This window comes from Pelobates fuscus, chromosome 8 (assembly GCF_036172605.1).
Source record: "Pelobates fuscus isolate aPelFus1 chromosome 8, aPelFus1.pri, whole genome shotgun sequence".
NCBI lineage: Eukaryota > Metazoa > Chordata > Amphibia > Anura > Pelobatidae > Pelobates > Pelobates fuscus.
Window position 1 is genome coordinate 75,648,534 of NC_086324.1, and position 25,877 is coordinate 75,674,410.

At 44.8% G+C, this 25,877-nt stretch overlaps 1 pseudogene; it reads right to left on the minus strand.

The window, feature by feature from the left end:
* Window positions 1-232: 232 nt before the first annotated feature.
* Window positions 233-25,877, minus strand: part of LOC134571260 (putative methyltransferase DDB_G0268948) — a 47,302-nt pseudogene continuing 21,657 nt past the window's right edge.

Consider the following 25,877-nt stretch of genomic DNA (forward strand, 5'->3'; position numbering starts at 1 on the left):
ACTATATACATAATATTTCTATTATGTATTTACTTGGCACTACAATGATTGGCCAATTTTTGCTCATTACAATTGTATCCAAAAATACTATTCATTGGATAAGTTGAGGAGTCAGTTGAATGAATTTGAAGTCCTGAACTAAGTCAGATTTTTATTTTTTTTTTAATTGGGGTGGGGGGTTGTTTGGCTGAATTACTTTTTTTCCACCGTGCACAAGTCTATACTCTTTACATCACCTCTGTTGAAGATGCATCAGGAATCGGGGGGCTTCATTTTTATCATGTTTCAGGAACTCTTGATAGAAGTATAAAGACTGGAAAAATCCTATTATTTCTTCAACAGACATGTCAAATACAACGAGTATGTCCGTAACCCTGTAAGAAAATACATGTAATTTTAAAGAATGCCATGTATCATACGAAGCAATGGCTGGGTATGGGTACATGATTCTAAATGCTGACTTGGACCATTCAAATAGATTTTTGCAGTTTACATTTTAAAAAGGGTTTGGTAAATATTGCAAATACATTTGATACAAACTAGTGAAAACAATAAGACTATTAACCCCTTAACGACTGAGCCAAATGTACACGTTGTGAACAAAACAAAACGTAAACAAAACCTGGCATTTGCGCTATATGTCTGTCCAACCGTAATTCACCTCTTTCATATTAAATGCACCCACCCTTATTATATATCATTTTATTCAGGGGAAACAGGGCTTTCATTTAATATCAAATACTTAGCTATGAAACATAATTTAATATGAAAAAAATGGGAGAAAATAAGAAATTTTGTTATTTTTTTAGTTCTACGTGACATTTTAACTATCAATGTCATAATACTGTTTGCTTTTACTGCAATAAAATACACATTTGTATTCAGCAAAGTCTCATGTGTAAAACAGTACCCCCTATGTACAGGTTTTATGGTGTTTTGGGAAGTTACAGGGTCAAATATAGCACGTTACATTTAAAGTTGAAATTCGCCAGATTGGTTACGTTGCCTTTGAGACTGTATAGTAGCCCAGGAATGAAATTCACACCCATAATGGCATACCATTTGCAATAGTAGACAACCCAAGGTATTGCAAATGGGGTATGTCCAGTCTTTTTTAGTAGCCATTTGGTCACAAACGCTGGCCAAAGTTAGCATTAGTATTTGTTTGCGTGTGAAAAATGCAAAAAACGTGTTTGTGACTAAGTGGCTACTAAAAAAAGACTGGACATACCCCATTTGCAATACCTTGGGTTGTCTACTATTGCAAATGGTATGCCATCATAGGGGTAATTTTCATTCTTGGGCTACCATAGTGTCTCAAATGCAACATAACCAATCTGGCGAATTTTAATATGAAAAAAATGAAACACACGCCTTATATTTGATGCTGTAACTTTTGAAAACACCATAAAACCTGTACATGAGGGGTACTGTTGTACTCGGGAGACTTCGCTGAACACAAATATTTGTGTTTCAAAACAGTAAAAAGTATCACAGCAATAATATCGTCCGTGTAAGTGCTGTTTGTGTGTGAAAAATGCAAAAAACGTCACTTTTACTGGCGATATCATTGTTGTAATACATTTTACTGTTTTGAAACACTAATATTTGTGTTCAGAGAAGTCTCCCGAGTAAAGCAGTACCCCCCATGTACAGGTTTTATGGTGTCTTGGAAAGTTATAGGGTTAAATATAGTGCTAGCAAATTAAATTCCCTATACTTTCGGCATGGGTTGTCAGGCAGGTCCCGCTAATTGTAATTAATTAAGATACCTAATTATGTAAAAATATTACATAAATATATATGTAGAATTAATATATGCATATATATATATATATATATATATATATATATACATATATATATATATATATATATATATATAGGTATGTGTATATATATATAATTTTTTAAAAATATTTGTATTTATACATAGGTATATATATAGTGATATATACGTATATATTTATGTATATAGATATATATATTATTTCGTTATACGTGTATTTTGATATAAATATAAAAATCCAAATGAACGGAGAGCACTCCAGGGTCTTTGTATATAATAAAATATAACTTTTAATTCATAATAAAATAAAAAATAGTACCAACGTTTCGGCTCACATCTGGAGCCTTCTTCAGGATACAAATATATATATATTAATATCACAATACAGTTAGAACGAAATAACACACATCTATATATTTTTTAATTATTTTTAATTATTTTTTTAATTTTATTTTTTAACGTATTTACATTTTTTAATATTATATATAAATATATATATAACAATAATTATATATATATATGTTTAATCAGTATCAGTCTGTGTAAATTGATTTTATTTTATTTCCAGCCAGCAGGGGGACTACCTGTCATTACAGTTAGTCCCCCTGCTGGCAATGCAGCAGGCAGCTAACCCGGCCATGTGATTGTGAGGTCCTCGCAAGGACCTCACTCTCACATGGCCTGAGGGGACTGCAGGAGGACGGATCTGCCCGGGGGACTCCCTGGGAGTCCCCCCAACCGCGATCGCCGGCGTGGGATCGCCGGCGACCGGGTAAGTAAAAAAAAAACAGAGGGCGTACTATTACGCCCTGCGGCGTTTAGAGCTGCTTAGAATAGTGCGGAATAGTACACCCTCTGGTTTTATGGGGTTAAAGTGCATCAGTTATAGGCATTCATGACAATCGCAACCCTAGAAGACCAATATGAAAATTGTGTTTTTATTAATAAGTCAAAAGAGTCTTAAAGTGAAACTACCTAATTTGTTAACTGTTAATCTAACATTACAAATTAAGTGACAGTATTTGTACATGCTGTCACAATACCTGCCCCTCGCTGCGCAATCACAGAAATGATGTATAAGAGTTCTGATGCACACCCATTCATCCCTAGCTTCTTGGTGCTTCATTATGACATCAGATATGACTTGGAAACCTGCCATTAGTCTCCTTTAATAGGGTTAGCCTATGTGCTGTTTTTTTGATGATTTATACACACTTATGACTCAGTAACCAATCACAACCGAGTATATATACACACTATGTACCCTATACCGGGTATATGGTATATATACTTCCTGATTGTTATTGTTTCCTTGACCAGTCATGGCTTTTGTTACTTGAGAGAGTGTTTATACTGTTCATTGGATTTCCTGTTTTTTTACATTGCACCACCAAGCCTCAATAGCAAACCAGTAACCAACATCATGCTGATGATTTGCATTAACAATGAGACAGCTGTCCATGAGTGGTTCACTGGCTTTGCATCTTTTCCTAAGTTGTGATTCAAAGTTGTTGTATACAGCAAACACAGACTCAAATGAATCCATGTTTAAAATGAAATGAGGCAAATATGTGATTCTTTGTTAACCTAATTTGCATATGCCCACCCAGAATCCTGCAAATGTGTGATTTCTGTTGGAAAATAATTATCTTATGGCTTGACTGGTGTGTGTATTTGTGTTTAGCAGTGTATTAACTAATAGTTATAATCTCACTTTAACATTGCTCTCACTACTGCAAAAGATTCGGAGTAGGCGTATGCAAATGAGCTCACCAAAGAACCCAATTTTTGCCTCATAATTCCACTTTATACATGAATTCATTGGAGTATGTGCCTGCTGTATACAACAGCTTTAAAACACAACTCAGGAAGAGGAGCAAAGCCAGTGAACCACTCATGGACAGCGGTTTCATTGTTAATGCAAATCATCAGCATGAGGTTGGTTACTGGCTTGCTATGGAGGCTTGGCATTGCTTGCAAAGTACATACCAAAAGAGTTGTGTTGATTATGCCCTTAGTTACCATTTCAACCCTACTGTGCATCAGGGCATTTTTTTTGCATCTAAGGCTTTGTTTAAACCTAGCACAAAGCATTAAATAATATTCCCTAGATATATTTTAGTAGCCAACAGGTATTTCACTGATGGTAATATATGTTAGATTAATGGAGCAGTTCAACCTATAGTACTTAATCAGGTGGGTTTTGGTTGGGAGGGGCCATTGATAGATGCAATGGATTTAAATTTGCAATCATTTCACTTTTGTCCTATGTAAATTGTGTGTTAATGTCACATAATTAGACAATGTCATGGACAGTGGTGTATTTTTCATTTTGTGCTGCCCTAGGCATGATCATGACGATACTTGGGCATCCCCGACACACACTTACATATTTACTGACAGAAACGCATACACACTCAGTGTCAGACATGCACCCAATCAGAGTCACACTCACACTAACTGACAGACACACACTTTACAATATTTTTTTTTTTTTTTACTCCACCCAGCCACTCTACTTTTGGGAGTAGTGGCATGAAGTCTATTTACCTGGGGTACAGTGGGGCTGCTGGGCTGGCAATCAACTGAGGTGGCGAGGGAGCTCTGAGTTCTACCTGGTCAGCTCCCTCAGGGTGCAAAGTGCTCCCTCACCACCCACCTATAACTTGAGCAGCTGCCCTATCATGAAGGCCATGAGGTGGCCAGCTGGCCAGCTCTTAGGCCCTCCAAGACAAGAGGCTGACAAAGCATCTGCCAAGGCATTGGGAGGCGTTTTCTGCCTCCACCCTTTCCCTTCCCCCGGAAAGTGCTGCCTAAGGCAAATGCCTTGTCAGCCTCGTGATATACAGTGCTGGTCATTGAATACTGTACCTTAACTACAGAAAACATTTTTTGAGGCATTTTAAGGAAAATAAAATATGTACAGCACCTTGACATAACATATGTACTTACCACTTCTTGTCTTTTAATGGTATAGCATTGAAGAACTCTTCATACTGGTGATGCATAAGTGTGTCGTTTTTGTACTTGAATTCTGATATTTTGTCTAAATACTGCAAAGGCAATAGTTTAGTCAGCTGATGATTATTTTAAACTACTGTTTCTGAGAGGAAAAAAAAACATAAAACAAAAAACAAAAACAACCTACTATCCCACACACAAAACAGGCACATGAAAATCCACACTGTTTTTAAAGGTCAGTTGAAGCGTCATAAGCACTTTACAGGTCAGACACAAATATGTGTTTTAGTTTAGGTGTTTTTTTCCTAGGTACTTGAGGAATTACTGCTTAGACTGAACAAGGAACTATACTTATAGGAATCATTCGTGAATTTGGAATAATGTTCTTTGCAAAAAGTTAAAGTTTTGTTAGACTCATTGGCCCTGCTCTATGTTACCATAAATACCCTAATGAAAGTGTCCTCCTTTATTAGTTTATTTTTATATATGTGGCCAGGCATGAAAGTGACAGGATCCCATTAACTGTGAGATCATGTAATTGTAGGTGAAGTAGAGCAACACAGGCAGCTCTATAGTTGCTAGAACAGAATTATGTACTAAAACCAATCAACCTGCAATGGTATATTTACTGAAAGCTGTTTAGTGTCTTTCATACTATATTCTTTTTATTTCAACACAATAATTTATACCTGCTTCATGACTTCATTTAGCGCTGCATCATTATGGCCATCTTGTAATTTAAAAATTGGAATAAAACCATGCGCTGCCAGACAGCCGTTGGGCTTTAAAACTCGAATTGCTTCATCCACAAATTTCTCCACATTGAACCAATGAGCAGCAAGTCCTGCATTCACAAGGTCCACAGATGCATCTTCTAGGGGTAAGTTCTCAGCAGCAGCCACTCTGCAGAGACAACAAAACAGATCCATAATGTCATTCAAGCAACCTAGTGACTGTGGATAACATCTTTTTTCAGTTCAGTGTGGGTGGTTATATTGATGAAGGTATTTTAATCACTTACTGGAAAGTCACATTTTCCAATGGGCAGTATTGTTTGGCTTCCCAAATCTGTGATTCACTGATGTCTACACCGCTAACTTTTTTTAAAATAAGGTGCTAGAGGCATTGTATATCTCCCAGTACCACAGCCAACATCGACTGCTGTACCATACGGTTTAATTTTCTGCATAACAGGAAAAAGGCTTGATTAATTAATTTTATACAGTACTGAAAATATTTTAGAGGTCTGCACTTTTATTTTTCCATACAAAAGACTGTCAAACAGAAATTGTACTTTAATGGTTATTTAACATAACTTTTACAGGTCATTGTAAATTATGGCACTATGAGTGTTGTAAATCAGTCTACTATCGAACCATTTTGTGCCTTCAAGTGTCTCAGCCTAATATCGCTATCAAAATGTAGGACATAACACTATAATCACTAATAAAGCAGGTGTGTTAAGGGTTGGATGGCCCATTTTTTTTATACAGTTGCAAGAAAAAGTATGTGAACCCTTTGGAATGATGTGGATTTCTGCACAAATTGGTCATAAAATGTGATCTGATCATCAAGTCACAACAACAGACAATCACAGTCTGCTTAAAATGTTGCCATGTTTTTATTGAACACACCATGTAAGCATTCACAGTGCAGGTGGAAAAGGTATGTGAACCCCTAGACTAATGACATCTCCAAGAGCTAATTGGAGTGAGATGTCAGCCAACTGGAGTCCAATCAATGAGATGAGTTTGGAGGTGTTGGTTACAGCAGCCCTGCCCTATAAAAAACACACACCAGTTCTGGGTTTGCTTTTCACAAGAAGCATTGCCTGATGTGAATGAGCTCTCAGAAGACCTACGATAAGAATTGTTGACTTGCATAAAGCTGGAAAGGGTTATAAAAGTATCTCCAAAAGCCTTGCTGTTCATCAGTCCACGGGAAGACAAATTGTCTATAAATGGAGAAAGTTCAGCACTGCTGCTACTCTACCTAGGAGTGGCCGTCCTGTAAAGATGCCTGCAAGAGCACAGCGCAGACTGCTCAATGAGGTGAAGAAGAATCCTAGAGTGTTAGCTAAAGACTTAGAAAAGTCACTGGCAAATGCTAACATCCCTGTTAGCGAATCTACAATACGTAAAACACTAAACAAGAATGGATTTCATGGGAGGATACCACAGAGGAAGCCACTGCTGTCCAAACAAAACATTGCTGCACGTTTACAGTTTGCACAAGAGCACCTGGATGTTCCACAGCAGTACTGGCAAAATATTCTGTGGACAGATGAAACCAAAGTTGAGTTGTTTGGAAGAAACTCACAACACTATGTGTGGCGAAAAAGAGGCACAGCACACCAACATCAAAACCTCATCCCAACTGTGAAGTATGGTGGTGGGGGCATCATGGTTTAGGGCTGCTTTGCTGCATCAGGGCCTGGACGGATTGCTATCATCGAAGGAAAAATGAATTCCCAAGTTTATCAAGACATTTTGCAGGAGAACTTAAGGCCATCTGTCTACCGGCTGAAGCTCAACAGAAGATGGGTGTTGCAACAGGACAATGACCCAAAGCATAGAAGTAAATCAACAAAAGAATGGCTTAAACAGAAGAAAATACGCCTTCTGAAGTGGCCCAGTCAGAGTCCTGACCTCAACCCGATTGAGATGCTGTGGCATGACCTCAAGAAAGCGATTCACACCAGACATCCCAAGAATATTGCTGAACTGAAACAGTTCTGTAAAGAGGAATGGTCAAGAATTACTCCTGATCGTTGTGCACGTCTGATCTGCAACTACAGGAAACGTTTGGTTGAAGTTATTGCTGCCAAAGGAGGTTCAACCAGTTATTAAATCCAAGGGTTCACATACTTTTTCCACCTGCACTGTGAATGTTTACATGGTGTGTTCAATAAAAACATGGCAACATTTCATTCTTTGTGTGTTATTAGTTTAAGGTGACTATGATTGTCAATTGTTGTGACTTAGATGATGATCAGATCACATTTTATGACCAATTTGTGCAGAAATCCATATCATTCCAAAGGGTTCACATACTTTTTCTTGCAACTGTATATATATATATATATATATATATATATATATATATATATCAGTCTTTTTTTGGGGGGGGGAGTGTGCTCGAATTATGTGTTTTCTACCCAAGCTCACAGGGTAAAACTTGCTTACGATATTGTATCTTAGGGTCACAGATATTCTTATATAGCTGAGTTGACTTTGTGGGTGTATAGTGTATGAAGTGTGCAGTGTGTGTATGAAGTGTGCAGTGTGTGTATAGTGTGTGCAGTGTGTGTATAGTGTATGCAGTGTGCAGTGTGTATGCAGTGTGTGTATAGTGTATGCAGATGCAGTGTGTATGCAGTGTGTGTATAGTGTATGCAGATGCAGTGTGTGTATAGTGTATGCAGATGCAGTGTGTGTATAGTGTGTGCAGATGCAGTGTGTGTGTATAGTGTGTGCAGTGTGTGTATAGTGTATGCAGATGCAGTGTGTATGCAGTGTGTGTATAGTGTGTGCAGATGCAGTGTGTATGTTGTGTGAAATAAGTGCTGCCACTTACCTGCCCGTCCCATCCTCCTCGACTGGTGGTCCGGTGGCACAGCATAGATGGGCAGTGAAGAGGGGCCCAGAACTCTGCATCCTCGTTTCCCATCCAGCAGCAGCAGCAGGGTCCTCTGTTCTCGCGATCAGCGAGAGCGTTGCCGTGGTTTGCTATGGTAACCTGTGGCAACACTCTCGTGGATCGCGAGAACAGAGGACCTGCTGCTGCTGGATGGGAATGCCACCCCTGTGAAAGTTCGCCCCGGGCACCCCACTAGTGAGTGGCACCTGGGGTGGACCGCTCCCGCCGCCCCCCCCCCCCCCCCCTCTTAGCACGCCACTGACTGCGGTTACAGCGCAATTGTAAACATTCTTATTTTCTGGGTGCTAATCTGCTAAATAGTAAATCTGGGGCATGCTCTTCATATCTGAGAGTAAAATAGAAGCGTCAAATACTGCGCTTACAGTGTAATTTTAAACATTCTTATTTTCGGGGTGCTAATCTACTAAATAGTAAATTTGGGGCATGCCCTTCCTATCTGAGAGTCAAATAGAAGCGTCAAATACTGCGCTTACAGCGCAATTGTAAACATTCTTATTTTCTGGGAGCTAATCTGCTAAATGGTAAATTTGGACCCTGCAATTCAGATCTGAGAGTCAAATATATGTAATACTGTGGTTACATCACACATTCAAAAATTACAAATTTTTGGATGCAAAATAGTACATTTGTGGCCTGCGGTGAATTTCTTGCAGTCCAATAAACAAAAAAAAAAACAAAAAAAATTGTTGACTATTGGCGGTTACATTGTCGCCTGACATAAAACAACTGTTAGATTGGTGGGTGAACGCAAAGAATGAGTAGAGCGTCAAATAAGGGACGTGGCCCTGGTCATGGTGCTGCTGGTGTTGGTGGAGCTCTTGTTGCGGGGAGAGTACGTGGTCGATCTGTGCCAGTACGCGACAGAACCTTCAGCGTTATTTGGTAGGCCCGAATGCCACTCTACGAATGGTGAGGCCAGAAAAAGTACAGGCGATAGTAGATTGGATGGTTGACAGTGCCTCCAGTTCCTGCACATTGTCTCCCACCCGGCCCCCTTCTGAAAGCTCAGAGTTGGCACCTGCAGCCCATGGCCATCTGTCTTTCACCTCACCCCCTTGCAAATCACCCAAGCAGTCTGAGCCACAAGTCATGCAGCAGTCTCTTATGCTTTTTGATGACTCTGCTGGCGGGGTTTCCGTGGGCCATCCACCTAGCCCTGCCCCAGAAGTGGAAGAGATTAAGTGCACTGATGCACAACCACTTATGTGTCAGGATGTGGACATGCGACGACCACCGCAGCAAGTCTCTGATGATGACGAAACACAGGTGCCAACTGCTGTGGCAGTGTGCAGACCGGCAAGGAGGGCAGGGTTGAGGAGTGGGTGGAAGATGATGTGGAGGATGATGAGGTCCTAGACCCCACATGGAATGAAGGTCATGCGAGTGAGGTGTCCAGTATGGAGGAAGAGGCGGTGGTCGCACAGAGGCACCAGCACAGCATAAGAGGGAGCAGGATGCAAAAGCGGAGCAGCTGTCCCCTAGACGGTACACCTGCTACTGCCCACCGCACCCAGGGACCGAGCACACCAAAGCCAGCTCCAAGGAGTTCCCTGGCATGGCAGTTCTCCAGACAATGTGCTGACAACAAGACACGAGTGGTTTGCACGCTGTGCAATCAGAGCCTGAAGCGAGGCATAAACGTGCTAAACCTGAGCACAACCTGCATGACCAGGCATCTACATGCAAAGCACGAGCTGCAGTGGAGTAAGCACCTAAAAAACCAAGAAAGGTCTCAGGCTCCTCCTGCTTCCTCTTCTGCTGCTGTCTCAGCCTCTTCCTCCACCTCTGGAGTCAGAGTGGCACCTGCCACCCCGCAAACAGAGGATGTGGCAGCAACGCCACCATGTCCACCACCGTCCCCAGGCATCTACACACTGTCCCATGGAAGCGTTCAGCTGTCCATCTCCCAAACACTGGAGAGAAAGATGAAGTATGGCCCTACCCACCCGCGATCACTGGCCCTGAATGCCAGCATTTTGAAAATTCCTTGGCTTTGAAATGCTGTCCTTCCATCTGTTGGAGACTGACAGTTTTAAAAACCTGAGGGCGGTGGCTATCCCACAGTACGTGTTTCCCAGCCGCCACTATTTTTTCAGGCGAGCCATCCCTTCCCTGCACAACCAGTTGGCGGACAAAATCAGGTGTGCACTGCGCAACGCCATCTGTGGCAAGGACCACATAACCACAGATACGTAGACCAGTAAGCACGGGCAGGGACGCTATATCTCCCTAACGGCACACTGGGAAAATGTAGTAGCGGCTGGGCCTGAGGCGGCTAGCAGTTTGGCACATGTCCTGCGCCACTGAGGATTGCAGGGCATTTCTCTTTGCCTCCTGTTGCCTCCTCCTCCTACTCCGCTTCCTCCTCCTCTACCATAACCTCATCCAGGCAGCGTAACACCTTCACCACCAACTTCAGTACATCCAGGGAAAAACTCATATGTTTGGGGGAAAAAACCCACACCGCGCAGTAGCTGTGGACAGGCATGGAACAACAGACCGATGATTGGTTGTTGCCACTGAGCCTCAAGCCCGGCCTGGTGGTGTGCGATAATGGGCAATTTCTATTAGCAGCTCTGGGCCTAGCTGGTTTGCCGCACGTCCCTTGCCTGGCGCATGTGCTGAATTTGGTGGTGCAGAAATTCCTGAAAAACTACCCAGATATATCAGAGCTGCTGCAGTGTGGGCCGTCTGCGAGGGGCTTTTGGCGTTCTTACCCTGCTGCTGCTCGCCTGCAGCATAACCGCATCATATGCAACGTGCCCACAAGGTGAAACTCCCCCTTGCACATGCTGGAGAGACTGTGCGAGCAGCAGCAGGCGATAGTGGAGTTTCAGATGCAGCACGCACGGGTCAGTCGCTCTGTGGAACAGCACCACTTCACCACCATTGAGTGGGCCTCATTTTGCACTGTTTTCTATGTCTCCTTGAAAAAACGCTTCGGGCGATGATGGAAGAGGATGTGGCACAGGAGGAAGAGGAGGAGGAAGAGGGGTCATTTCCGTGGTTATCAGGCCAGTGATTCACAAGGGGCTTGGAGGGTAGGTTCCTGCACCAGCATAGGCCAGGCACACAATTGTCAGCCAGGGCACAGTTCTGGAGGATGAGGAGGAGGATGATGAGGATCAGGATGAGGAACCATGTTCACAGCAGGGTGGCACCAAACGCAGCTCGTGGGCATTACTGGAGCGTGGCTGGGGGAATACGGAGGACACAAACAATAAACCTCCCACAGAGGAAAGCTTGTCCTTGCCTCTGGGCAGCCTGGCAGACATGAGCGACTACATGCTGCAGTGCCTGCGCAACGACTGCCGAGTTGCCCACATTCTAACTTGTGATGATTACTGCTGGATCCCTGTTACAAAGACAATGTGCCTGTAGCGGTACTTACCCTTTCCAGGGGCCGGCCGGGGTCCTCTGTTCGAGCCGTGCGCGGTCCTGCTGCTGCACGAGCCGCACGTGGCTCATCCGATGGCTGGAACAGGAGGGCGGGCAGTGAGCGCGAGAAGCGGTCACGTGTCCCGCCTGACTAAGAGCGTGCCGTGGGTCTCGGGCGCGCTCTTAAAGGGACAGTGGGAGCCTAAATTGGAAAAGGCCTCCCATTGGTCCCTGTCATGCCACACTCCCCATACACTTACCTTTTGGGGGCGTGGATATGACAGGGGGCAATCAAAATAGTTGTTTAGTTATTTATACTCACCTTTTTCCCTTAGTTCCTTGCCCTATCGTGGTTTCTGTTTCAGTTCCCTTCAGCGCTTGTTGTGTTCAGTTGTGTTCCTTCATACTTGACCTTGGCTTTGTTTTCTGACTACGTCTCTTTATCCTTATCTGTTCTGTTTGCCGGCTTGCTGTTTTCTGTGTACCAGACCTCGGCTAGTCCTAGTTTATGCTGTCTCTTTGTGCCCTTGACCTCAGATCGTTCCTGACTCTGTACTTCTCCTATATACGTCGAGTCCGGCCACTCTAAGGTCCGGTAGACATATCTCCCCTCTGTGTTGTCTTCTGTTTAGCTGAATCCTGCGTGTTGGGGTATATTTTTGTTACATTACGATAGGGCCATGGACCCCGCAGATTTAGCTCAGCAGATGGCATCCCATGAGGCTAGATTTGTAGAGCAGGATCACCGTATGGATCAGATAGCCCAGGCTCTCCAGACGCTCTTATCTAGAACTATTCAAGCAACCACACCTAACCCTCCTACACCTCTTCTTCCTGAGGTATCTGCTTTGCCTAATACTTCGGCCCATTTAACACCTCCTCCTAGGTATGGAGGGGACTCTAAGACATGCAGAGGTTTCATTAATCAAATAGAATTCCACTTTGAGATGTATCCACGTTCCTTTCCCACAGAAAGGTCTAAGGTGGGGTTCCTTATGCACCAACTTACCGATAAAGCACTTGAGTGGGCAAATCCTATTTGGGAGGCTAATGGGCCTATGGTGCATGATTTCAACAGTTTTTTTACGGCTTTTCGTAGAACTTTTGACACAACGAACAGGTCAAAAAATGCCGCAAGAGCATTAATGAGAATTAAGCAGGGTTCTAGGACTGTGGCTGACTATGCTATTCAGTTTCATACCCTTGCTTCACAGGTAGATTGGACCAACAATGGGTTAACTACTGCATTCATGGAAGGTTTATCTGACACTATATTGGATGAGGTAGCAGCTAAGGAGCTTCCTATTGCATTAGAGGACCTTATTGACTACCTCATTGATATAGATAATAGGATTTGTGACAGGCTATATACTAAGAACAGGAATAGACGTTTGGTTACACCTATTAACCCCAGAAATGATAAACCTGAGGGTGTTAAAGCATCTGAGGAGGAACCCATGCAATTAGGGGTTGCCAAACTCTCTGATACTGAAAAATTACATAGGAGAAGGGACGGACTCTGCCTATACTGTGGTAGGAGAGACCATATGGTAAAGGAATGTCCTTTGCTTCCGGAAAACTTTCGCACCTAAGATCTTATAGGGGACTGGCCTTGGGTGTGATATCTAAGTCTCCTAAATTGCCTCCTAACCGTTTGCTTCTCCCTGTTTCTTTACATATGGGAGAGAGTAGTATAGCTGAGCACATATACGCTCTGGTTGACTCCGGGGCAGCTGAAAATTTCATAGGCTCTGGTTTTGTTAAGAAAAGCTACATTCCCATCAGAGAGAAGGAGATACCCTTGGCCGTTGAGGCCATAGATGGTAGACCATTACGTTCTCCAGTTGTTACTCATGAAACTGTACCGTTACACATGTATACAGAGGTTTTACACTTTGAAACCATTCGGTTCCATTTCATCACCTCTCTTCACACCTTGTGTTAGGGTACCCATGGTTACGTGCTCACAATCCCATTTTCGACTGGGAGTCAGGGCAAATAAAATTATGGAGCGAAGCCTGCCACGAGTCTTGTACGGTTATACCCCCTCAGTACTTATTTCTCAAGACTGTCTTCGATAAAAGGGAGGCTGACAAATTACCGCCTCACAGACCCTACGATTGTGCTATCGATTTATTGCCTGGCACTATACCTCCAAAGGGCAGGGTGTACCCTTTATCTGTTCAAGAAAACCGTGTCATGGATGAGTATATTAAGGAATCACTAGAAAAGGGGTTTATTAGGAGATCCTCTTCTCCGGCTGGAGCGGGGTTCTTCTTTGTATCGAAGAAAGAAGGTGACTTAAGACCGTGTATCGATTATAGAGGTCTAAATAAAATCACTATCAAAAATGCATACCCTATTCCTTTAATCACGGAATTATTCGACAGGCTCAAACATGCTACTGTATTCACTAAATTGGATCTTAGAGGTGCATACAATTTAATACGTATTAAGAAAGACCACGAATGGAAGACGGCATTCAACACTAGATCTGGCCATTACGAGTATACTGTTATGCCATTCGGTCTATGTAATGCCCCAGCAGTATTTCAAGAATGTATTAATGACGTCTTAAGAGACTTTATTCACACATTTGTAATTGTGTACTTGGATGACATATTAATATATTCTACAGATTTACACACTCATCACAGACATGTTACAACAGTTCTGAAGACCCTTCTTGCTAATGGTCTTTATTGTAAACTGGAAAAATGTCTATTTGACCAATCCGAAGTCCAGTTTTTGGGGTATTTGATTTCCGCTAAAGGTTTTCGTATGGATCCCCAGAAGCTTTCTGCTGTCATAGAATGGCCTCTACCACAAGGTTTGAAAGCCATTCAGCGTTTTCTTGGTTTCTCTAACTATTATAGACGTTTTATTAAAGGTTTTTCCTCTATTGTAGCGCCTATCACCCGTATGACAAAAAAGGATGGCAATACTCGTGTCTGGTCTCCCGAGGCACTTCAGGCTTTTGAATTTCTTAAGACTATGTTCGCCTCTGCACCTATTTTACAGCATCCTGTCCCCTCGCTGCCCTATATTCTTGAAGTGGATGCTTCCGATATTGGGGTAGGTGCTGTCTTATCCCAAAGAGAGTCGCCTGATAAGCCATTGCATCCTTGTGGCTTCTTTTCCAAACAAATGTCCAAAGCAGAAAATAATTATGATGTGGGTAATCACGAACTCCTTGCTATTATTTTAGCACTTAAAGAATGGAGACATTTGTTAGAAGGAACTAAGGATCCTATCCTCATATTTACGGATCACAAGAACCTATCCTACCTTAGTGAGGCTAAAAGATGGTCTTCTAGGCAGGCTAGGTGGTCACTGTTTTTGTCTCATTTCAATTATATTATCACCTACAGGCCAGGTGATCGCAACACTAAAGCAGATGCTCTATCCAGACAGTCCGAAACTGCTGACAAACAGGAGATTGATGTTACTCCCGTCATTCCCCCAGACAGGATAATAGCTACTACTATTTTGTCTATTTCCTCGTCCCTCTTGCAGGCCATACAAGCGAAACAAAGCATGGCCCCTAACGAGAGGCCTACTGATAAACTATTCGCTGATATTCCTGAGAGACGGGAGATTCTGTCGTTGTATCATGACACTAAGACTGCTGGACATCCTCATATTTCCAAAACGGTGTCAGCTGTTTCTCGGTATTTCTGGTGGGATTCCTTACGCAAAGATGTCACCGACTATATAGGTGCTTGTACTACTTGTGCCTGTATGAAATCTTCTCGTAGAGTTCCCTGTTGGCTGTTAGATCCGTTACCCATTCCCGAGAGACCTTGGTCTAACCTGTCCATGGATTTTATTGTTGAATAACCCCTTTCGAATGGTAACACAGTTATCCTAATGATAGTAGATCGGTTTTCCAAGATGGCCCACTTTGTGTCTCTTCGCAAGCTGCCCAAGTCTAGGGAACTGGCACTTATCTTCGCTAGAGAGGTGTTTCGGTTGCATGGCATTCCCGTATCTATTGTGTCCGATAGGGGTAGCTAATTTATTTCCAGGTTCTGGAAAGCCTTTTGTTCGGAAATGGGTATTACTCTCTCATTTTCTTCCGCATACAACCCCCGGTCTAATGGAGCTGCTGAACGTGCCAATCAATCTCTGGAGCAGTACCTTCATTGTTTCGTATCCCACCATCAGAACAATTGGTCTGACCTTCTTCCTTGGGCTGAGTTTGCTCGGAATAACGCTACTCATGATTCTCCCGGCAAAAGTCCTTTTTACATTGTCTATGGCCAGCATCCCGTTGTTCTTCCGGCTGCTTTCTCCTCACAGGGCATGCCAGTTCTGGATGAGCATTTGGCTGGTTTGCATAATACTTGGGCGCAGGTTCAGCGTTCTTTGGTGGATTCCGCTGCTCGTCAGAAGGTGCAGGCTGACAAGCATCGCAGGGCGGCTCCTTCTTATGTCGTGGGGGACAGGGTTTTGCTTTCCACGTGAAATATTCGTCTGCGGGTGCCTTCTATGAAATTGGCTCCCCGCTTTATTGGTCCTTATCGTGTTTTGCATAAGGTTAATCCTGTTTCGTATGCCTTGGGTCTTCCTAAGAATCTCCGTATTCCCAATGTCTTTCACACTTCGTTGTTGAAGCCTTACGTACGCAACCGCTATACCCGGCATACCCCTCCTCCCCCTCCTGTCTCTGTGGAGGGTCATGAGGAGTTTGACGTTTCTGCCATTCTTGACTCTCGTTTCCTTAGAGGTCGACTTCAATACCTGGTGCATTGGAAGGGCTATGGGCTTGAGGAGCACAGTTGGATTTCCGCTGATGCTATTCACGCTCCACGCCTTGTGCGTTCCTTCCATTCTCGTTTTCCTGCCAGGCTTGGCCCTCCCCGCCCGGAGGGCGTGTCCTCAGGAGGGCGTGTCCTCAGGGGGGGTACTGTAGCGGTACTTACCCTTTCCAGGGGCCGGCCGGGGTCCTCTGTTCGAGCCTCGCGCGGTCCTTCTGCTGCACAAGCCACGCGCGGCTCATCCGACGGCTGGAACAGGAGGATGAGCAGTGAACGCAAGAAGCGATCACGTGTCCTGCCTGACTCTAAAAGCACCCCGCGGGTCTGGGGCGCGCTCTTAAAGGGACAGTGGGAGCCTAAATTGGAAAAGCCTCCCATTAGTCCCTGTCATGCCACACTCCCCATACACTTACCTTTTGGGGGCGTGGATATGACAGGGGCCAATCAAAATAGGTGTTTAGTTATTTATACTCACCTTTTTCCCTTAGTTCCTTGCCCTATCGTGGTTTCTGTTTCAGTTCCCTTTAGCGCTTGTTGTGTTCAGTTGTGTTCCTTCGTACTTGACCTTGGCTTTGTTTTCTGACTACGTTATCTCTTTATCCTTATCTGTTCTGTTTGCCGGCTTGCTGTTTTCTGTGTACCAGACCCCGGCTAGTCCTAGTTTACGCTGTCTCTTTGTGCCCTTGACCTCGGATCGTTCCTGACTCTGTACTTCTCCTATATACGTCGAGTCCGGCCACTCTAAGGTCCGGTAGACGTATCTCCCTTCTGTGTTGTCTTCTGTTTAGCTGAATCCTGCGTGTTGGGGTATATTTTCGTTACAGTGCCATCCTTAATTCCCTCACTGGAGAATGATCGGAAGATGCGCGACTACAAGCGCACTCTGGTAGATGCGCTGCTGAGGGCATTCCCAACTGACACCGGGGGCTCAGTGGAAGCACAAGGCGAAGGCAGAGGAGGAGGAAGAGGTCCCCAACACAGCTGGGGCACCGCCAGCACCTCAGAAGGCAGGGTTAACATGAATGAAATGTGGAAAAGCTTTGTCAGCACCACCAGTTGATATGGAACGTTTTAGCAGGAGGCAGCATTTCAGCAACATGGAGGAACAGTACACACGCCGACACGTACTGACTGATGGGTCTGCCCCATTCAACTTCTGGGTCTCCAAATTGGGAACATGGCCTGAGCTTGCACCTTTATGCCTTGGAGGTCCTGGCCTGCCCTGCAGCCAATGTATTATCTGAACGTGTGTTTAGCACGGAAGGGGGCGTTATCACAGACAAGCGCAGCTGCCTGTCCACAGCCATAGTGGACAAGCTCACTGTCACGAGCGTGGGCTATAGGCCCAGCCGAGACAGTGGGGAGAGTGTGGAAGTGACAGGGTTAATGACACCAGACCCCTGGTTACCTGTTGCCAGTCCCAGCAACCACTCAATTAACCCCTGCAATCCCTTCAACACTAACCCCCTAGTACACACTTTACTGCCACCACCAGTAACGTGTTTACCTGAGCTCTCTGGAGAGTGAAGCTCATAGAGAACAGAGACACAAACTGATTAAGTAAATATTTAATCTGCCAAAAAAGATTCACAGTGCTGAGTACAAAATACAGAAATAAATGGCATACAGATAAAAAATTGCAAAACAGTACATAAAATAAAATAGGAGAAAACACAAGAAATTCCTTACATTTATTTACCCCATATAGTATTCTTGTGGGAGTCTTAGATGGTATTGATCTCCTAGAAGTTACTGACAAAAAAAAAATGAATAACTGACTCCCTGGATAGTCCAGCACCCTCATTAAATATCTAAACTAGTTATTTCTCAGTGGGCAGACCCCTGGGGGGGGATCAGAGGGGGTTGGTCTGGCTGTCTATTGCCCACTCTATGAAATGCCTTGTGTCCAGCTCTGGTGATGGCTATCTAGATGTTTTATGGTCTAGGCCTGGTGCAAGATCAAAGACCACAATAAATGTCATCCCAAGGTTTACAAAAAAAAAAAAACAACTCTTCACATATATAAACACACATCAAACACCAACTCATGCTTTTGGCATGACACTCACGTTTATTAAAATGAACCAGGCATGGATCCCACCAGACTTGTCTGTACCTTGTGCAGAATATACATTTATACCTGCCTCACCCAGCCTTTGTTATACTCAAGTGCACTTATTCTTTGTTTTCTTTTTTATATGTCCCAATATTTTGGGGTCTACCCCAATAAAAAAAAAAAAAAAAAAAAAACAGTGTTGGCTACCTCCTCCTCTTCCTCCACCGTCGCTTCCACCTACACCGCCACGGTGTATACCCAGATATATCAGAGCTGCTGCAGAAAGTGTGGGCCATCTGTGCATGCTTTCGGCATTCTCACCCTGCTGCTGCTCACCTGTCTGCGCTGCAGCGTAACTTAGGCCTTCCCGCTCACCGCCTCATGAGACTGTGCGAGCAGCAGCAGGTGATAGTGGAGTTTCAGCTGCAGCACGCACGGGTCAGTCGCTCTGCAGTATAGAGTTTTCTTTTTTTATATGTCCCAATATTTTGGGGGCTACCCCAATAAAATAAAAAATATATATATAAAGAACAGTGTTGACTACCTCCTCCTCCTCCACCGCTGCTTCCACCTACACCGCCACGGTCAACGCCTCCTCAAACTATTGGTCACATAGTATAAACTATGTATACAATAGCAGAGGCTTGTGAAGGCCTTTTCTCCATGCATCAGGAGTTGAGCATTTCTCCATGTATCAGAACTGCAAGAAATGCACCGCAGGCCGCAAATGTTTCTTTTTTTATATGTCCCAATATTTTGGGGGCTACCCCAATTAAAATAAAATATATATATATATATATATATATAAAACAGTGTTGGCTACCTCCTCCTCCTCCACCGCTGCTTCTCCTGACAGCCATGCTTTAGATTTTGATTTATGTTCTTCCAAAGCTAAAAATCAAAGATTCCATCTAGTGCTATTTTATGGCTCAGCTGTATTATTAATTTGTAGGTATTTTATGTTATTTTAAGTGATTTCCCTATCCACATTTGTTTGCAGGGCACTTGTCCTACTCTTACCCCCACTTTACTTCCTTTTCCAGCCCTCTAGCCCTTTCCAGGCTAGAGGGCTGCAAAAGGAAGTGGCCAAAAGTTCGGGTCCCCATTGACTTCAATGGGGTTTGGGTTCAGGGTCAAGTTCGGGGTCAAGTTCGATCCCGAACTCATACTTTTTTTTAAAGATACGTGGACCAGTAAGAACGGGCAGGGACGCTATATCTCCTTAACTGCACACTGGGCAAATGTAGTGGTGACTGGGCCTGAGGCGGATAGCAGTTTGGCACATGTCCTGCCGCCACCGAGGATTGCAGGGCATTTCTCTTTGCCTCCTGTTGCCTCCTCCTCCTACTCCGCTTCCTCCTCCTCTAGCATCACCTCCTCCAGGCAGCATAACACCTTCACCACCAACTTCAGCACATCCAGGGGAAGACTGATATGTTTGGGGGGAAAAACCCACACCGCGCAGGAGCTGTGGACAGCATGTAACAACAGACCGATGAGTGGTTGTTGCCACTCAGCCTCAAGCCCGGCCTGGTGGTGTGCGATAATGGGCAAATTATCGTAGCAGCTCTGGGCCTAGCTGGTTTGCCGTACATCCCTTGCCTGGCGCATGTGCTGAATTTGGTGGTGCAGAAATTCCTGAAAAACTACCCAGATATATCAGAGCTGCTGCAGTGTGGGCCGTCTGTGCGGGCTTTTGGCGTTCTTACCCTGCTGCAGCTCGCCTGTCTGTGCTGCAGCATAACTTCGGCCTTCCCGCTCACCGCATCATATGCGACGTGCCCACAAGGTGGAACTCCCCCTTGCACATGCTGGAGAGACTGTGCGAGCAGCAGCAGGCGATAGTGGAGTTTCAGATGCAGCACACACGGGTCAGTCGCTCTGTGGAACAGCACCACTTCACCACCATTGAGTGGGCCTCATTTTGCACTGTTTTGAGTACTCCACCAACATGGCCAGTGCCGATGATGCCGTTCTCAGCCTTACTATCCCGCTTCTATGTCTCCTTGAAAAAACGCTTCGGGCGATGATGGAAGAGGATGTGGCACAGGAGGAAGAGGATGTGGCACGCGGTTATCAAGCCAGTCATTCACAAGTGACTTGGAGGGTGGGTTCCTGCACCAGCATAGGCCAGGTACACAATTGTCAGCCAGGGCACAGTTCTGGAGGATGAGGAGGAGGAGGAGGATGATGAGGATGAGGAACCATGTTCACAGCAGGGTGGCACCAAACGCAGCTAGTGGGCATCACTGGAGCGTGGCTGGGGGAATACGGAGGACACAAACAATAAACCTCCCACAGAGGACAGCTTGTCCTTGCCTCTGGGCAGCCTGGCACACATGAGCGACTACATGCTGCAGTGCCTGCGCAACGACTGCCGAGTTGTCCACATTCTAACTTGTGCTGATTACTGGGTGGCCACCCTGCTGGATCCCCGTTACAAAGACAATGTGCCATCCTTAATTCCCTCACTGGAGAATGATCGGAAGATGCGCGACTACAAGCGCACTCTGGTAGACGCGCTGCTGAGGGCATTCCCAACTGACACCGAGGGCTCAGTGGAAGCACAAGGCGAAGGCAGAGGAGGAGGAAGAGGTCGCCAACACAGCTGGGGCATCGCCAGCACCTCAGAAGGCAGGGTTAACATGGATGAAATGTGGAAAAGCTTAGTCAGCACCACCAGCTGATATGGAACGTCTTAGCAGGAGGCAGCATTTCAGCAACATGGAGGAACAGTACGAGTGCACACGCCGACACGTACTGACTGATGGGTCTGCCCCATTCAACTTCTGGGTCTCCAAATTGGGCACATGGCCTGAGCTTGCCCTTTATGCCTTGGAGGTGCTGGCCTGCCCGTGTGTTTAGCACGGCAGGGGGCGTTATCACAGACAAGCGCAGCCGCCTGTCTACAGCCATAGTGGACAAGCTCACGTTTATTAAAATGAACCAGGCATGGATCCCACCAGACTTGTCTGTACCTTGTGCAGAATATACATTTATACCTGCCTCACCCAGCCTTTGTTATACTCAAGTGCACTTATTCTTTGTTTTCTTTTTTTATATGTCCCAATATTTTGGGGGCTACCCCAATAAAATAAAAAAAATAAAACAGTGTTGGCTACCTCCTCCTCTTCCTCCACCGCCGCTTCCACCTACACCGCCACGGTGTATACCCAGATATATCAGAGCTGCTGCAGAAAGTGTGGGCCGTCTGTGCACGCTTTCGGCATTCTCACCCTGCTGCTGCTCGCCTGTCTGCGCTGCAGCGTAACTTAGGCCTTCCCGCTCACCGCCTCATGAGACTGTGCGAGCAGCAGCAGGCGATAGTGGAGTTTCAGCCGCAGCACGCATGGGTCAGTCGCTCTGCAGTATAGAGTTTTCTTTTTTTATATGTCCTAATATTTGGGGGGCTACCCCAATTAAAATAAAAAATATATATATAAAGAGCAGTGTTGGCTACCTCCTCCTTCTCCACCGCTGCTTCCACCTACACCGCCACGGTCACCGCCTCCTCAACCTATTGGTCACATAGTATAAACTATGTACACAATAGCAGAGGCTTGTGAAGGCCTTTTCTCTATGCATCAGGAGTTGAGCATTTCTCCATGTATCAGAACTGCAAGAAATGCACCGCAGGCCGCAAATGTTTATTTTTTTATATATCCCAATATTTTGGGGGCTACCCCAATTAAAATAAAACATATATTTAAAAAACAGTGTTGGCTACCTCCTCAGTTTGAACTATGAAAGAGAATACCCTGCACTCCAACCCTCTCTCAAATGCATAATTCTGTTGATCCTCCTGACAGCCATGCTTTAGATTTTGATTTATGTTCTTCCAAAGAAAGCTAAAATCAAAGATTCCATCTAGTGCTATTTTATGGCTCAGCTGTATTTTTAATGTTTAGCTATTTTATGTTATTTTAAGTGATTTTCCAGCTAGAGGTCTGCAAAAGGAAGTGGCCAAAAGTTTGGGTCCCCATTGACTTCAATGGGGTTTGGGTTCAGGGTCAAGTTCGGGGTCAAGTTTGATCCCGAACTCTGACTTTTTTTTAAAGTTCGGCCAAACCCGCTGGACCCGAACATCCAGGTGTCCGCTCAACTCTAGTAAAGAGCTCTAGGGACTAGATAAGTCTTGATGATAATTATCCAACCTAACCACGATATCTCTAGGCCCTTCCATTGAAAAATACAATCTTTAAGATCTATAACTAAATCTGAATCATTTTTGGAGATCAAGTTCCCAGGTTTAGCACAAAGTTTAATTCCCAGGTATTGGATCTCTTTATTACTTAAATCTAATGTTTCAAACTCTTTCAGGTTATGAATTTCTAAATCCGATAAGTAAAATTGAATAAGTTGAGTTTTAGAAAAAATTATTTTATAGTTAGAATACAAAATGTATTTGTAATAATTCTAAAACTGCATAGAACGAGGAGCTAGGAGAAGGCACTTGTTAGCAAAATATCATCTGCATACAGGGATATTAGATGGTCTTGGTTTCCTACTCTTATACCTGTGATATTTGGTGTTTTCCTCAAAAAAGCAGCCAGTATTTCAATTGTAAGGACATAAAGAAGGGGAGCCAAAGGACAGCCCTGTTGAGTGCCTTTACGTATTTCGAGACTCATCGAACTAAGAAAGGGAACCATGTCAGGGCGGAGCTTGCAACTCAACACGAATGGATGCCATCTCTCACAGCTCCCAGACCAAACGGACTAAATCCACGAAAATCCCCGCATTCCTGCAACCATCCAGCAACAATACCCGCCTAGATGGCTACAGCACAAAACACTACACCTTTCCATGCCATTCTTCCAACCGCAGAAGCTACAGAAACGGAAACACAAGATCGGGGCCTACCACGCACCTTCAAGCCTGGGCCTCGAGGAAATCCTACGCGGACACCTGGCGAAACATACAGGCCAGACATACCAGCTGGACATCCCTGACATACCGGAACACACCCCGGCCATGGGACACCGCTCCCAAAGACACCAAGGTGCCAGAGACGGAGATATAGGGGCCATGATCCAAAAGCCCGCCCAAACCCGGCCGGTTTCCACGGTAGTAACACTGGAGCATATTCAGGCGCCCCCCCTATACCCAGCAGTGCCCAGACCGTCCAGGGAGCCCCCACAGGCACCAACCAGGTATGGCACCCAGGGCAGCAGGGCAGGGATCCAACCTCCAGGGGCACTCTCCAATGCAGCTGCCTGAACAGCCACACACTCTGGCACCACAGAGCCAAGACACACCGGGGCACCCTCCTGTAACACAGCAGGACAGCGCTCAGTCTCTACCACAGCCCAGACCTGCCTCACCCAGAAACCCACAAACAATGCAGTCACCACTATTGGAGATGGAGGATGATTCAGCCCCTATCACTAAAAGGGACCTGAAAATCCTGTTGGCAGACATCCACAAACTCCTAGCAGCAGATTCAGCTGTCCTCAAGACAGAATTAAACAAAGTCGCAGAAAGAGTGAGCACCACAGAGAATGAGGTGGTGTCGGTTCACACTCACATGAACAAGATGGGAGAAGCCATTAAACAATTACAACACCAGCAAACTTACCTATCAATTAAAATGTCCACCATTGAAGACCGACAACGACGCTCACACATCAAAATCCGGGGCATCCCCATGACAATAACAACCGAAGAACCCCGCAATATATCAGGCACCTGTTTAACACTGTGCTCCCACACACAGTGGTCAAGAAAATAAACATAGATGGCATATACCGCCTGCCGGGATCGCCCCACCTGAAGAACAAAGCAGCCAGAGACGTCATTCTCAGATGCGTCTCAGTGCAAGATAAGCTTCACATAATGGCAAGCCTGAAAGACAAGACACCACTAAAGTTTGAAGACTCTTCACTGACATTTTTTCAGGACCTCTCGAAAGCCACCCTCTTATGGCGCAAAACCTACGGACCACTACTACACAACTCCGATCAGCAGGTATCGCCTACAGATGGGGCGCCAACGGGACCCTAGAAGTACCCCATGAGGGAACTACCCATGTATTGACCTCAGTGGAGGAAGCATCTCCTCTCCTAGCCACCCTGGGACTGCTTCACCCGACGACTACGCAACAGAGAAACCCGTCTGAAGCGACGTGGGGCCCAGAAAGCACCACTCAGCACGAACCGAGACCCAGTGGATCGCAACATCCAGTGCCGTGAACATTGGGAGCCGCTATTACTAGCTTTGCCAATTCAACAGTTGCACACCCATGCCTTAAAGTTCTAAATGTTCAATAACCCATGGACAACCGTTTATGTCAATGGACGTACAATCTCCTCTTCTTCCCTTTACTGACACACACGCTTTACCACCACAGATTAACAGATAAATAACCCATCCACAGAGACCCGGGCTACACGACACACCATAAACCCACACACAGCAAACCCTGCCACATGGTGTCCACCATACGATCACACCCCCCTCCCGCCACCCCCTAGGTCAGGGGCACCCAAGCTAGTTATACTACTAACGACAAAAAGCGCCGCACCACTAAGGCATATAGGCGCTCATGCTACTCTGCACACAGGGCTAACCTACAAAACAAGAATACACCACATACCGGTTTCCTCATGAACAGCCCCAGCACCACACACACTCACGCAAAGTGCCAGCTCCTCCAAAACTATCGCACACATATATAGCAAAAGCACGCTGTACCTTAATGGACACCCAACAAAACAAAGGACAACATACCACTGTTCTTATCGCTACATATTGTTCAATTGTTACTGTTATACCTGAATTGATATTGCTTGACCCAAAAGGTGCATATGTCTCACAGAAAGATCTTTGTCACGAATATATGAAAATGTGATTTGATGCACCAAAACGAAAATAAAGAATTAAAAAAAAAAAGAAAAAAAAAGAAAGGGAACCATGATTTTCGCACTTGGAAGTGTGTACAACGTCATAGTCAGATATGCGAACCGGCCGGTGAGTCCAAACGCCTGCAGAGTCTCTGCTAAAAAATCTCCGCTTTTTCTGCGTCGAGCGCCATAATAATTGATGGAATTTGTCTACGGTGAATTTCAGTAATGATGTTAATGGCTCTGCGGGTATTGTCCTCCCCTGCCCTACCCATCACAAATCTTACTTGATACGGATTAATTAAATTTGAGATGACCTGGTTTAATCTGTGTGCTAAAATCTTAGAGTATATATTTATTTTTTTAAGACAACTTTTTATTGGTTTTCAGGCATATGGGATACAGAAGAGAGAAGGGAGGTATAGGGGTAA